The 13,123-nt window shown below is 46.0% G+C and overlaps 1 pseudogene; it reads right to left on the reverse strand.

Moving 5' to 3' along the window:
* Positions 1 to 12,765: 12,765 nt before the first annotated feature.
* On the reverse strand, positions 12,766 to 12,883 carry LOC124709191 (annotated as a pseudogene).
* Positions 12,884 to 13,123: the final 240 nt, after the last annotated feature.

Here is a 13,123-nt window from a genome sequence, read left to right on the forward strand (position 1 = left end):
AGCAGTGCTCAGAAGGAAAAGTGTAAGATCCAGTGAGAGAGGCAGTAGAAAAGACGGTGTTTGTTAGTAATAAAAAATGAGGATACTTGATTAGTTTACGGCAGAAGTGTGAAACCCTTCCCGTCACGGCGCGTGGTACTGTTCCCCTGCTTATTTTAACTGTGTATTCAAACCAGCAGCTTGCGATGTACACTACTGGCCATTAAAATTTCTGCACCACGAAGTAATGCAGATTATAAACGGGTATTCATTGGACAAATCTACTAGGACTGACATGTGATTACATTTTCATGCAATTTGGGTGCTTAGAGCCTGAGAAAGTTGGAAACGTGATGGTACGCATTTCTCCTCCTTACACGAGGCATCACAACAACGTTTCACCAGGCAACGCCGGTCAACTGCTGTTTGTGTATGAGAAATCGTTTTGAAACTTGCCTCATGTCAGCACGTTGTACATGTTTCCACTGGCGCCAACCTTGTGTGAATGCTCTGAAAAGCTAATCATTTGCATATCACTGCATCTTCTAAATGTCGGTTAAATTTGGCGTCTGTAGCACGTCATCTTCGTGGTGTAGCAATTTTAAGGGCCAGTAGTGTATGTGCGGGACTGCAGGATAGTTAGAAAACGTAATCGTTATGGAGCGTTAAGTTTGATGACATTCATACCTTTCACATAGCCGGATGCTGTAAAATAAGACAGGTAGAGCAGCGATATGCTTCAAGACACACAGTCTCATTAACTAGAAATAATTCCAGATACACAGTCTCATTAACTATAGTACGCTTTATACAAGCTGTACTGCACGGAAAAGACTATTCCTATCGTTTGTGTGTGTGTGTGTGTGTCTGTGTGTGTGTTTCTATATTTTCGTTAAATACCATCATAAATTTCGTGTGCCTGAATACCACGCTATTAGACGAGACTTGGTAACTAAATATCCGTTTCCATCGAGAATGTTAAAGCTTTGGCGGCATTCCAAACACTTCCCCCCCCCCCCCTGGATGTTACGAAATAATACACGTTTTCGCCGGCCGCGGTGGCTGAGCAGTTCTAGGCGCTTCAGTCCGGAACCGCTCGACTGCTACGGTCGCAGGTTCGAGTCCTGCCTCGGGCATGGATGTGTGTGATGTCCTTAGGTTAGTTAGGTTTAAATAGTTCTAAGTTCTAGGGGACTGATGACCTCAGATGTTAAGTCCCATAGTGCTCAGATCCGTTTCAACCGATACACGTTTTCCAACCAAATTTTCGTTTATTGTAATGCGCTGTTACAAGCGATGGAGTGTCGTGTCGCAGTATTCTGGAAAGACGGTACTTTCACCACGTGTTGATATTTGCGCTGAATACCGAAGTATATTTCAGAGCGCTTGGCCAGAATAGGGGCGGAGTGTTCCGTATGGAGCGTGCCTTTACGGGGAACAGGGGCATTTGGTGAGGGTTTGTAGGGTTGCCACGGAAAAGGCGTCTGAACAGCTGACTCGGACTGCTGGCGGCTATGTACAGTGAGCAAGCTCCGTTTACCGTGCACGTGTGCGCTATGCTTGATTCTACTACTAATGTTTTGATGGGTGCTAGGAAATGGTATTGTAGATACATCCAAGTAGCCAGGTTCCCGGACTTACAAACTGTCGATCAGAACTATCAGCCTGTCCAAGGACATCCATTGCGACTAGTAGATCAGGTCCGATTTTAGTTACACATACATGACTTGACATGGCTGGTTAAGTTTTTCGTGGTAAAGAAGTTAGGCACTCATGTTTTGTTGGGTTTTAATTTTCCAGAGACTACAGTGTCTCCTAGATTATCCTGAGGTGAGGGGATTTTGCTTTAGATTTCAGCCTGGAAAGAGATATACATCTTGTGTTCGTGGTACAGCTGCTAAGGCGTGTAGTGCTACAGCTAAAGGGCTAAGTTTGAGGTGCAGCATCGTCCGGACTTGGATGCCATCCTGTTGGGTAATTATTAGCTAGAGTTCCTGAGGACCTCACGGACCGGGTTGGGGTAACTGATGATATAGTATCAAATCCAGTTTATCTATTAGAATCCAGTATGCCAGACGCAGTATAGACTTTTATCTCCCAAACTGGAGCAATTATTTAAAACCGTGAAACAGTTTTACAGGGTGGCGTAGTGAGACCATCGGTTTCGTCGTACGGAGGCTCCGACATTTTTGGTCCCAAAGCGGAATGGGCAGGGTATTATCGAGCATTGAACAAAAAGGTGTTTTTGGAATCTGTACCACAGCCCGAGTTGCACAATTCACTGACGTGGTTTGCGGGTACTAAAGTCTTGAAGCCGTCACTGTATTAGGGATTAAGCAAGCATATTACCAAATACCCCTTATGGTGGATTCTAAGTTGACAGCTGCTTTCTGTACTGACTACGACCATTTTGAATTCAATAGGATCCCATTCGAGTTAGCCAGAGGAGCAGCGGTCGTCTCGTTTGTTAGTTGGACTCCGTCGTGGGTGTCTCAGATTCAGATTTTTAAATAACTATCTGAACGATATAGTTGTGTATAGTATTGATGAGCGTTTGGACCATCAGAGTCAAATTCTCTGGCGTCTAAGAGGGGCTGGATATACGATTAAGATCTCAAAGGTTAATTTGGCCCGTACTGAAATTTTCATTTTCAGCATCACTGTGTCCGCCAAAGCCAATACCATTGATCAAACCTGTATGTAGCCAATCTATAAGCTTCCAGTACCTCGGAATAAGAAAAGCATTGCACAGTTTATCAAGATGGTCAATACTCTAGGAAAATATCTCTAACTGTTATTATCTTATGGCTCCTCTCAACCAGTCAGAGAGGAAATATAAAAGGTTTGTTTGAGGCGACTCGCAGCAAGGCGCTTTTGTTGCTCTAAAGCAAGAACTAATTTAATCTCCTATATTGGGCATTCCTGACTAAAATTCTCCCTATGTCAGGCAGACTGTCGCGTCTAATTCAGACGTTGCGATGGCTCTGCTTCAGGAATGTGACGCAGTGTGCACCCAAGGCATTGCCTGCTGCCGACGCCAAATACTCGGTGTATGTGTAAGAAGCACTAGTTGCGATGAAAATATTTAAGCTCTACTGAGAACATAAATGTTTCCGCCGGCCGGTGTGGCCGAGCGGTTCTAGGCGCTACAGTCTGGAGCCGCGTGACCGCTACGGTCGCAGGTTCGAATCCTGCCTCGGGCATGGATGTGTGTGATGTTCTTAGGTTAGTTAGGTTTAAGTAGTTCTACGTTCTAAGGGACTGATGACCTCAGCAGTTAAGTCCCATAGTGCTCAGAGCCATAAATGTTTCCATTGGAGACCCGCAAGAAGGTGCTGCGTTTGGCGGTGGTTCATTATGTTAACACCGGCCGTATAGCACGCTGGGCGCTGCGGATATCGGCCTTCCAGTTCGAGGTCGTTCACATTAAGAGAGGGCAGAACCATGTGGTTGACGGATTAAGTAGAATTTGTTCCTATACGAGCTACCGTAATTTTTTACGCATCTCAAGAAGAGACAGCAGCAAGATCCGAAGTTGTGTGGTATTCAGCGTAAGCTAAAGTATTGCGATAAACTGAAGGGTTACTGCTTGCAAGGTGTAACCATGTGTTTTCACACACGTGACGATGGGTAACTGACGTTCTGTCTGCCGGGGGCCTGGTGTATGCTGTTTCTAAGTATTTCCGCCATTTGTTGTTTTGGAAACATCTTGGCTTCCATAAAACGAGAATTAATATTAAGGAAGAATTGACGTGGAAGGAAATGGACTCGAATATCCTCACACTCGTGGGAAAACACGAGGAATGTAAGACCGCTGAGCTGGATGTCACAACCAAACAGGGTCCGTTGCAATCGACTAGGTAGTATCAGCCGATGAACAAGATGACTATTGATTGCCTTGGTACCCTGCACGAACCGTAAATGGTAATTTTTTGTGGTGGGCGACGCATTAATGGGGTTCATTTGGTTGATCCGTGGCAAGGGGACGACCACGGCTATCAGCATTCAGTACATGCACGAGATATCTGCTAGTTTCGGTCCTACAAAGGCTTTGTTGAGTGATGAAGCCCCCACCTTTACGACAAGACATTTCAAGGGATTTCATTTCAGTGATGGCATCTCACACGTTACCACTAAACCATGCATACTATCTGCAGCCCTTGTTTGCTGAGAGGATTAACATAAATCTTATGTCGGCTTTGATCATCTATGATTTATTTTATCAAAGGCGTTGGGATAACTCAATAAGATGGCTTTCATTTGCTTTCAGTATTGCCAACCATGAAGCACAAAAGCCGACTCTGGCAAAACTCACGTTCGCCTTTCCGCTCAAATCTTCGCTGTCCAACATAAGTAAGGAGGGAATAACTGGCAAGGTGTCGAACTGATTTCTCGGATCGCGTCTGGTTCTAAAGAGGACGTTACCCGTCAGCTTCATGCTACAAGATTTAAACACTAGGTGAAAGATCAGGGCACATTTGAGGCAAGTGAAGTGTAGCAATGCTGAACGTAGAACCGAAATAAAGGAGCAGTATCGAACAGGGAACCGTTCCCAGATTATGGATTAGTGGGATGAGGTTGATGAGTCCATGTCGATGCTATTGGCCAGGGCGAGTCTTCGTGCGGTGCGTGCACTGAGTTCCTAGTCCCAGAACGGAAGGGTGGCTCTGGCGCTCGTCAGAATTTAAGTGCTGCATTCATAAGGTGAAAAATTAAGTGCTACCTTCATAAGGACATCAGTGTGAAAACAGTGAGCATCCCAGTACCGTTTTGTGTTTGAAGTTTCACTTTGACACTGTAATATCAGGTTACTGATTACCTGTAGTGATAGTGATATCCGCATATGAAAGGATGCCTGTGTCATTCGGTCCATGGCTGAGTTGTATTTCGGCTTCGTGAAGGTGGTGCTGTTACGACGTCCGTTGATTAATACAAGTGGCTGTCACCTGATTTAATTTAGCAGCACCACTCAGCTGTACACCCTGTAGCTAAAGTCTGTGTGTTTCCGACTGATAATGGGTCATGTATTATTAAAAGGCAATTTGTTTTTAGTAATGTGTGTATAGTTTCTGCGTTGTGCTTTCTCAAAGCGTCACGAGCAGAAGACTGTTTAATCTTTCTCTGGTTTACAAATTTTGTACTTTGCTCGTTACGGGCCATGATCTGTGGCTCTACATGCCGTACGTGCAGTGAGTGGACGCACAGTACAGGCGTATGCTAGGGCCAGCAGGCTCCCTGTTGTGCGTGTCCGATAGCGGGCCGGTATATGTCCATTATTTTTTATTTCTTTTTGAAACTGTTTAAATGGGTTCTCTTTCATAAAACTTCTTGCAGATTGAATATTATTTGAGGTAGCGGTGGTGCCGTTTGTTTTGACGTTTTATAATCGTTTGTTATTTATCTTAGCATATAAAAATTTTTTCAAAGTCATTTTTTTAAATTTTTTAAGGTTTCTAAAATTTTCCTAAAATTGCATTGGCTTAAATTTCTTTCATAATGCGCTCCCTTACATAAATATTGATTGTAGGCTTTTATTTAAAGTAGTAGTTTGTTTTAGAAATAATTAAATCAGAATACAAAATTGCAAAATGAACTTTTCTTGCTTATTCATCTACTGTTGATGGTATTGATTGTCAAATGTAATTTCTGTTCTCATATAGAAGCTGGATGTTGCGTAATATAAAGATATTTTACTGTTTTGCTTGCATGGGTTCAGTAGCTACTACTTCCAGATCACCATGCCCTGTTATCACATTTCATGTCATACGATTCGCTTCTTACTTATATGACGACATTTTTTTTTATTGTCAGAACATCTCACTCTTCTTGTCACTACAGTGCCTGGCCTCCTCAGAGTAGAGCAGAGACCTCGAATGAAGAGCAACAGCGCATTTTTCATGTGCACTCCAGGTCCTTTTGAGCTCTAAATTACTTACGGACGTTAATATGGCACTACGCTGATGTTTGTCATGTGTGTGAGATCCTGACTGTACATCAACGTGATGCATGATGCATCACGTCGTCAGGTCGTTTGTATTCTCTTGGGGGAAGAATTAATATAACAAGTACCCGAGCACTGAGAATGAAGAGCAAATTGCTCGGAAACATCCTACAAGTACATACAGCTGTCATACTAAAACTGCTTCGCTCAACTTTCACGCCATTGGTGATGACATTGACTAGCGGTCTATGGGTGTGCACTCTCAAGTGTCCAGGGCGGGGGGGGGGGGGGGGGGGGGTGTAGGAGTGCAGGTAGCAGGGCAGGAAGGAGCGTTGTGGGGGCGTCAGGGTGGCCTTGATGATAACGATATGCTGTTGCTGATATCAGGATTTCCTGAATGGTCGTGAAGAACGTGGCCGGATGGCATGATGGCACCCTTAGTGGTTCAGCATTCATTTGCCGGGTACGTGCTCGGTGACTTCAGGATTCCTGAGCTTCAGACTGGTAAGCGTCGCCAGTCCTCTGTCACTGTAAGTTCTGCACTTGCTTCAGTGACTACCGCGCGGCGCAGCCGTGGAGCGTTGTGTGGCGCAGGGAATGGCGGTATTGGTTTCACCGCTTGGGTCGCAAGGATGGTAAAAATCTCTATAAAGAATCCTTAGTATGAAGGTATGCTGCGCGCCGTGACATGCTTGGCTGTTTGGGTCATTAGTGGGCAACCTCTGGCGAACCTGCTGCACCTCAGCTGTACCTTACCTAGGCAAATGGGGCATTGTATATGTGGACTTTCATCTTCCTAGGCGAGGCTAAGGTGGAACCCTCGAAATTTTATCTTTTCCTCCCAGTGCAAAGTGTAGGCTGCTGATAGATACCAACACACAGTCAAATACGAGCGCTCGTGTCGCCAGTCCTTATGTTTCTGGAACCAGTTTCAAAAGTCTAATCGCTAATAGTAGAACGCATGCTGATTATCAGAACGTATTTTTAATAGTGAAAAGGACTGAGGGCAGCTTCGACAAAGATTCCTTCTATTTTCAATAAGACTTGGAACGCACTGCCCGCAGGCACGTGGTTGTGTAGTGGGTGACTGTTGGTGGAAACTCTAGAAACCTTCAGAGAGCTCAGTGCCTTGTGTAATATGCCGTCAGAATTGAGCTGCACACCACCTTGAATTTCAGGAAAAGTGTTGAGAATTGCAGGGATCTGGTGGATATTCCCCAGGAGGATCTGAAAACTGGGTGGACTCCAGAAGGTGTTGTCGACGGGCAAAAAATAATGAAGAGGGTGTATCAGTAGCCCCTAAGCTCCTGACCCTGTTAAGGCAGTTTTCCTTTGCCTAAGCATCCCGCCTTGTATCCCCAACCCAATGCGCTGTGTCAAATGACTTATCCATCTCTTTCAGGACATCTTGGCAGGCAATCTGTACTTTGATGTGCTGCTCAGCAATCCTGGACAGGCGTGCAGATCTTCGATGGCAGACGACATCACAGTCTTCCGAGTCATAAGAGCCAAGGCACGATGTGTCATTAAGGAGGGTAAGAAAAGGTCGTGGCAGACGTTCCAGGACTCCATCAACAGTTCCACTTGTTCTACAAAAGTATGGGAAACCACCAGGAGGATTTACAGTATACACAGTCCTCAAACAGGAGTGTCTAAAAACTATGCTCAGAGACATTGTTCACAGGACGGCAAAGCATTGTGCACAGACTACAGACTATAGTCAGTAGGATCCGGAGTTTAGCCATGACCATGTGACTGTAGAGGAGGGGGCAAGTTGTACTCAGATCCAACAATTCTGAGCCTTACAACGACCCTTTCTTCACGTGGGAGCTGTAATCGGCATTGTCTGCATCAAGTCACGACCACATCGAGTACTCCATATTCGATATTTGCCTACAGCATCATAGGAAATCCTCCTTGAATGTTTAAATTCGCTGTGGCAGGTGCTCACTTCAACGATTCCTGGCGAGGGATAATTTTGATTCTACCTTAAACCAATTTTTTTAGGCGTTCCCTGATAAGACTGTGTAATCTGTTGATTAAGATTTACGGTTAATTGTTGATCTACTTATTATGCTAGTGTGACATAAACTACTTGCTTATTGTTATGTTTGCGAATGTTCTCAATTTCTTCCGTCAGTAAATCCGCTTAAATATCAGAAAGGCTAGAGAAATTTTGTTGCAATCATCTCGTAAAGCTATACTTCGAACGTACTGTTTACGCTTCTACATCAACAAAGCGCAAGCTGCTTGAGGTGTGTGGCGGAGAGCTCTTTTGGATGCACTATCTGATCGCACACTCCCACGTCGAGGAATGATTGTCGGTAAAGCTGTGTACTATACCTCTTATTTCCCAGATGTCCCACTGTGGTCATTTCGCGAGACCTGTGTGAGAGAAATCTGTATGTCGCCCGATTCTCCTTGGAACGTAATCTCTCGGAAATTTGAATAGCAAACCACTGTGTGATTCGCAACGGCTCTCTTGTAACACCTGATACTGTAGTATCTCTGTACTACTCTCAGGTTCTGCTTTCCATTGGATGTTCTCTGTCTCTTCTATTAGTCTTACGTCGCATGTGTCCAAATATTATGAGCAATACTCAAGAACCGGGCGAAAAACTGTTTCGTAATCACTTCTTTCGTAAGTGAGTTCACTTCCTTAAGATTATTCCTATGAATATTAGTGTAGCAGGTGGTTTTCCTACAATATGTATTACACGGTCATTCCACTTAACTTCGTTCCAGGATATTATTTCAAGACATATTACGGCAGATATTGTTTCCAACAATTTAGCAATACCATAGTTGTACAGCATCGAATTTCTTCTCCCATTTGTATGCAACATGTTGCATTTATTTACGTTCGGGGCCAACTGCTAGTCCTTATGCAATTCACCGATCCTCTGCATGTTCTCCTGCAAATCGCTCTTCCGGCATTGCTACCTTCTTGCAGACAACTGCATCATTTGCGAACAACCTTATGGAGCTATCGACATTTTCTACTCGATCATTTGTATTGTTGCACAGCAAACTCAATCCCCAGGAGCTCTAATGAATGTTTAAAGTGTTTATTTGAGGCGGAGGCAGAGAATCAGCTGCGGCCCGTACCGTGTGTCACAACTATACTGCAGAAGCCAGAGCGCCGCTCATAATATAACGCCACATCGAGCCAAGAAGTAACCAAGAAGCGTCAACGCTGCATCGCCATTTCGCGAGCCTTGCACAGCGGGGCCGTAACATGTAACCATCAGACTCAGCCACTCCATGGCGTCCTAGAACGGACGGAATGCACAAAAGTGAAGGGAACGGGCAATAAACGAGACACCACGGTGGGGACAAGTCTGCCGACACCTCCAGACAACGAGGGCAGGTGACCGAATCGCCGGCCGCGATGACGTTGCGTTCAGATTAAATACAACCGTTTACTAAGCCTCGGTCTCAGTGCCTGGTAATCCCAACTGTACCTCTGGTTCTGACGGAATGGCAGCCTCGTTAGCTACAGAATGACCTGACTGGCGACTAGTGACGTGATGCCTACAGCCAAGAGAAGACTTCGCCACCGAGACCACAGCCAACCAGCTTGGCCGCTGCAAGTTGCCTCTGCCACTTGGTCGCCGCCATGACTGAAGATGTGCCTCAGCCTGTGCCTTCCCTTGGGTGACTGCAACATTCCGCTTGCAACCAGTCGGGCGTTGCACCTGAGTACCGAGCTCCCTGGATGTATGTAGTACGATCTGGGACCTGGGTTTGCCACTTCAGCGCACCCGCCGTCAGTGACAGCCGCTTAAGTAAATTGAAACTTTTTTGTAAGGTCTTATGGCACCAAACTGTTGAGGTCAACGGTCCCTAAGCTTACGCACTACTCAATCTAACGTAAACTAACCTACGCTAAGGACAAGACACACACCCATGCCCGAGGGAGGACTCGAACCTCCGACGGGGGGAGCCGCGTGGGCCGTGAGAATGCGCCCCAGACCGCACGACTACCCTGCGCAGCTGCAGCCTAAAGGCCGGTTCCAACTAGGGCTGCCACGCGTCAAAACCGCGCGGCAGCGGCGTGGTTGCCATGGAAACGCCATTAGCGGCGCGGCGCGGCGGGGTCTGCGTCACGGTTTGTCCAAGTCGAACCGCTGCCGCAGCTATGTGCCGCGCTGCAGAACCGCGCTGCCAATCTTATTTGCTTACTTCTGGCCTGCCAAATGAGCTCCTGACAGTTGCTTCTCCTTTGAACAAAGTTTTCTTTCTTCTTTCTCGTTTTCATTCTCCTGTGTTTTCCAAGTGCAAAATCGCGCTGTGGTTTTGGACTTTCTGGCAACGTCATGTTTAGACATTTCTATTTACCATGGCCTACTTTATTTGCTGCATTTTTATATTCTTCCCTCTTGTCAAATTTAATACATCACGTTTTATCTAACGATTTCTACTGTACCTTTTTCCCGTTCACATACTCTGCTGCATTCACCACTTCTTCTCTCAAAGATATCCATTCGTATTCTGGCGGATTCCATCCTCAGTTTCAGTCAGTGGTTGCATTACGGTAACTTTAAGATTACCGATAAACTGTAGGTCTTGACTTATTACCGAGCGACGTGGCGCAGTGGTTAGCACACTGGACTTGCATTCGGGAGGACGACTGTTCAATCCTGCGTCCGGCCATCCTGATTTAGGTTTTCTGTGATTTCCCTAAATCACTTCAGGCAAATGCTGGGATGGTTCCTTTGAAAGGGCACAGCCGACTTGCTTTCCCGTCCTTCCCTAATCCGATGAGACTGATGACCTTGCTGTTTGGTCTCTTCCCCCCGAACAATCGAAATCCAATCTTGACTTATTCAAGTTCCATCTCCTTAATTTGCTACCGTTTACTGTCTCTTTATTTGTAAACTGCAGCTCTGTAACCCATAAATTATTGTAGGTTTGCGTCTTCACCGGGAAATGTCTTATAATTTAAAATCTGGTTTCGAAAACTCTGTTCCAAGTATATATTATTCTTTCGTGATTCTTAAGCAAGGTGCTGGCGATGATTACATTATGCTCTGTGGGAAATTCTATCAGGTGGCTTCCACTTTCATCCCTTCCCCCTAGCCTTTGCGTTCTTACTGGTCTCGTGTACCTGTTACCGTATCAAATTTTAAATTTTTGTCGCGCTTAAGTATCTGAATAATCTCTTTTACCGTACATTGTTTCAATGTGTTAGGAGATAGTGAACAATCATGAACGGTAGTCATGAAATCTGTTGATGGTGAAATGAGAAAACATGAATAGTGAAATATGTGAAAGAGTATGTTGCACATAAGATGAAAAATTGGTATGTCTTCACCAAACTTCGTCTTTCCTTCATGCAGGTGTAAGATGTAGTTAATCAAATGCACCGGGCGTTTCAGTGGGTCCCGCCGCGTACCTCAGTGTCTGTCCGTCATTGGCTACCGCTAGTGTCTGCCGCTTCCAGGTGGGGGAACGCCAATTCCGCGAGCCGCCGCGTCAAAGCGGAAAACGCTTGCCGCTGCCGCTGCCGCTGCCGCTGCCGCTGCCGCGCTGTAGTGGGAACCGGCCTAAGTGCACGCTCCTCTTCGGCAGCGCTCGCGCCTGCAGACTCCTGTGGGGGCCGCCAGCGCGGCGTAGCTACCGGGCCCCCACCCGCACAACTGACAGAGCCAGGCGACGCGCCGCTACGTACGCATTCCGCGTTGCAAGCGAGTGTGCGAGTCAGTGCTCTTTCCGCCGCGCTGGAAAAGACACTCTGTACGGCCGACTCACCGGTGTGAAACATGTTTCCAGATATTGCTGTTCCACTGACGCCGTAGAGCGAATGACAGCGGCCCACACCAGCTCCCGAACTCGGCCTCCTACACCAGCAGCGTCACCACATCACCTGCTGTGTCTCCACCCCCACTAAAAATCCTGACACGGGGTCACCGCTACAATGTATATTGTAAAGAACGTCCTGTCACTCTTCCTTGGGAAGTTACTATCATATTTGTCGACTTTTTCGCGTTAAGAGCAACGTGTTGAGTTCTCTCCACAACGAAGACTTGAATCCAGTCGCAAATACTGGTCTGTAAGCTCGTAATTTTTTCATTAAACGGCAGTGCTGGACAGCGTCAAGCGACTTCCTGAACTCCACTAACTGAGCGATGATGTCTACAGCACTGTGGATATCTTGGAGGAACAGAGCGAGCTGAGATTCGCAAGATCTCTTTTCGCAAAATCCTTATTTATTTCTACGGAAGACATTTTCGGCTTCCAAAACGTCATAATATGTGAGCACACAAAATGTTCCATAATTGTGCAGCATACAGACGTCAGCGATATTGGCCTACAGTTATGTGCATCTGTCTTACGACCCTTCTCCGAAACAGGAGTGACTTGCGCTTTTCTCGTCTTTAGGTACCCTTCGGTACTGCAGGACCATCGATAAACTGCTGCTGCTGGACAGCAAGTTTTTTCAGCTAGTTGCTTTCCTGTTGCGCCATTTGCCATTTCAGTGTTGCCACGAAATGTGCGACCGTAGTGAAAATGTACTGGAATAATCCTATGAAATTATTGTATTATAATAAAGATTGAGATGAAAATAAATGTTGTTCGATTAAATGATTTTGGTCCTAATAGGGTCTTGAGCTCGTTGTGTGTAATTTCAACTCATTTCAGCACTCCGTCTTCAGGCCACGAGTGGCCGACCGGGACCATCCGACCGCCTTGTCATCCTCAGAGGAGGATGCGGATAGGAGGGGCGTGGGGTCAGCACACCCCTCTCCGGGCCGTTACGATGATATTCTTGACCGAAGCCGCTACTATTCGGTCGAGTAGCTCTTCAATTGGCATTACGAGGCTGAGTGCACCCCGAAAAACGACAACAGCGCATGGCGGCCTGGATGGTCACCCATCCAAGTGCCGACCACGCCCGACAGCGCTTAACTTCGGTGATCTCACGGGAACCGGTGTATCCACTGCGGCAAGGCCGTTGCCTAACTTATTTCAGATGATATTAATTAGCGGCCGTGTAAGCAAAATTACGATATTCTGCGGTGATACAATTTTGGACGACAAAATTCATTATTTCGGCCTTCTCTACGTTATCTTCCTTTTCATTGCCTGTAAGGTCCCAGCGTCAACCTATTCATATCGTAGTATTGTCATCCGGCGTCGTCCGTTATTTATTTTGGTGTTTACCAATCTTTTCCTTCTCCTACATTTGTTACCTTTTAC

Source organism: Schistocerca piceifrons, chromosome 7 (assembly GCF_021461385.2).
Source record: "Schistocerca piceifrons isolate TAMUIC-IGC-003096 chromosome 7, iqSchPice1.1, whole genome shotgun sequence".
In the NCBI taxonomy this organism is placed as follows: domain Eukaryota; kingdom Metazoa; phylum Arthropoda; class Insecta; order Orthoptera; family Acrididae; genus Schistocerca; species Schistocerca piceifrons.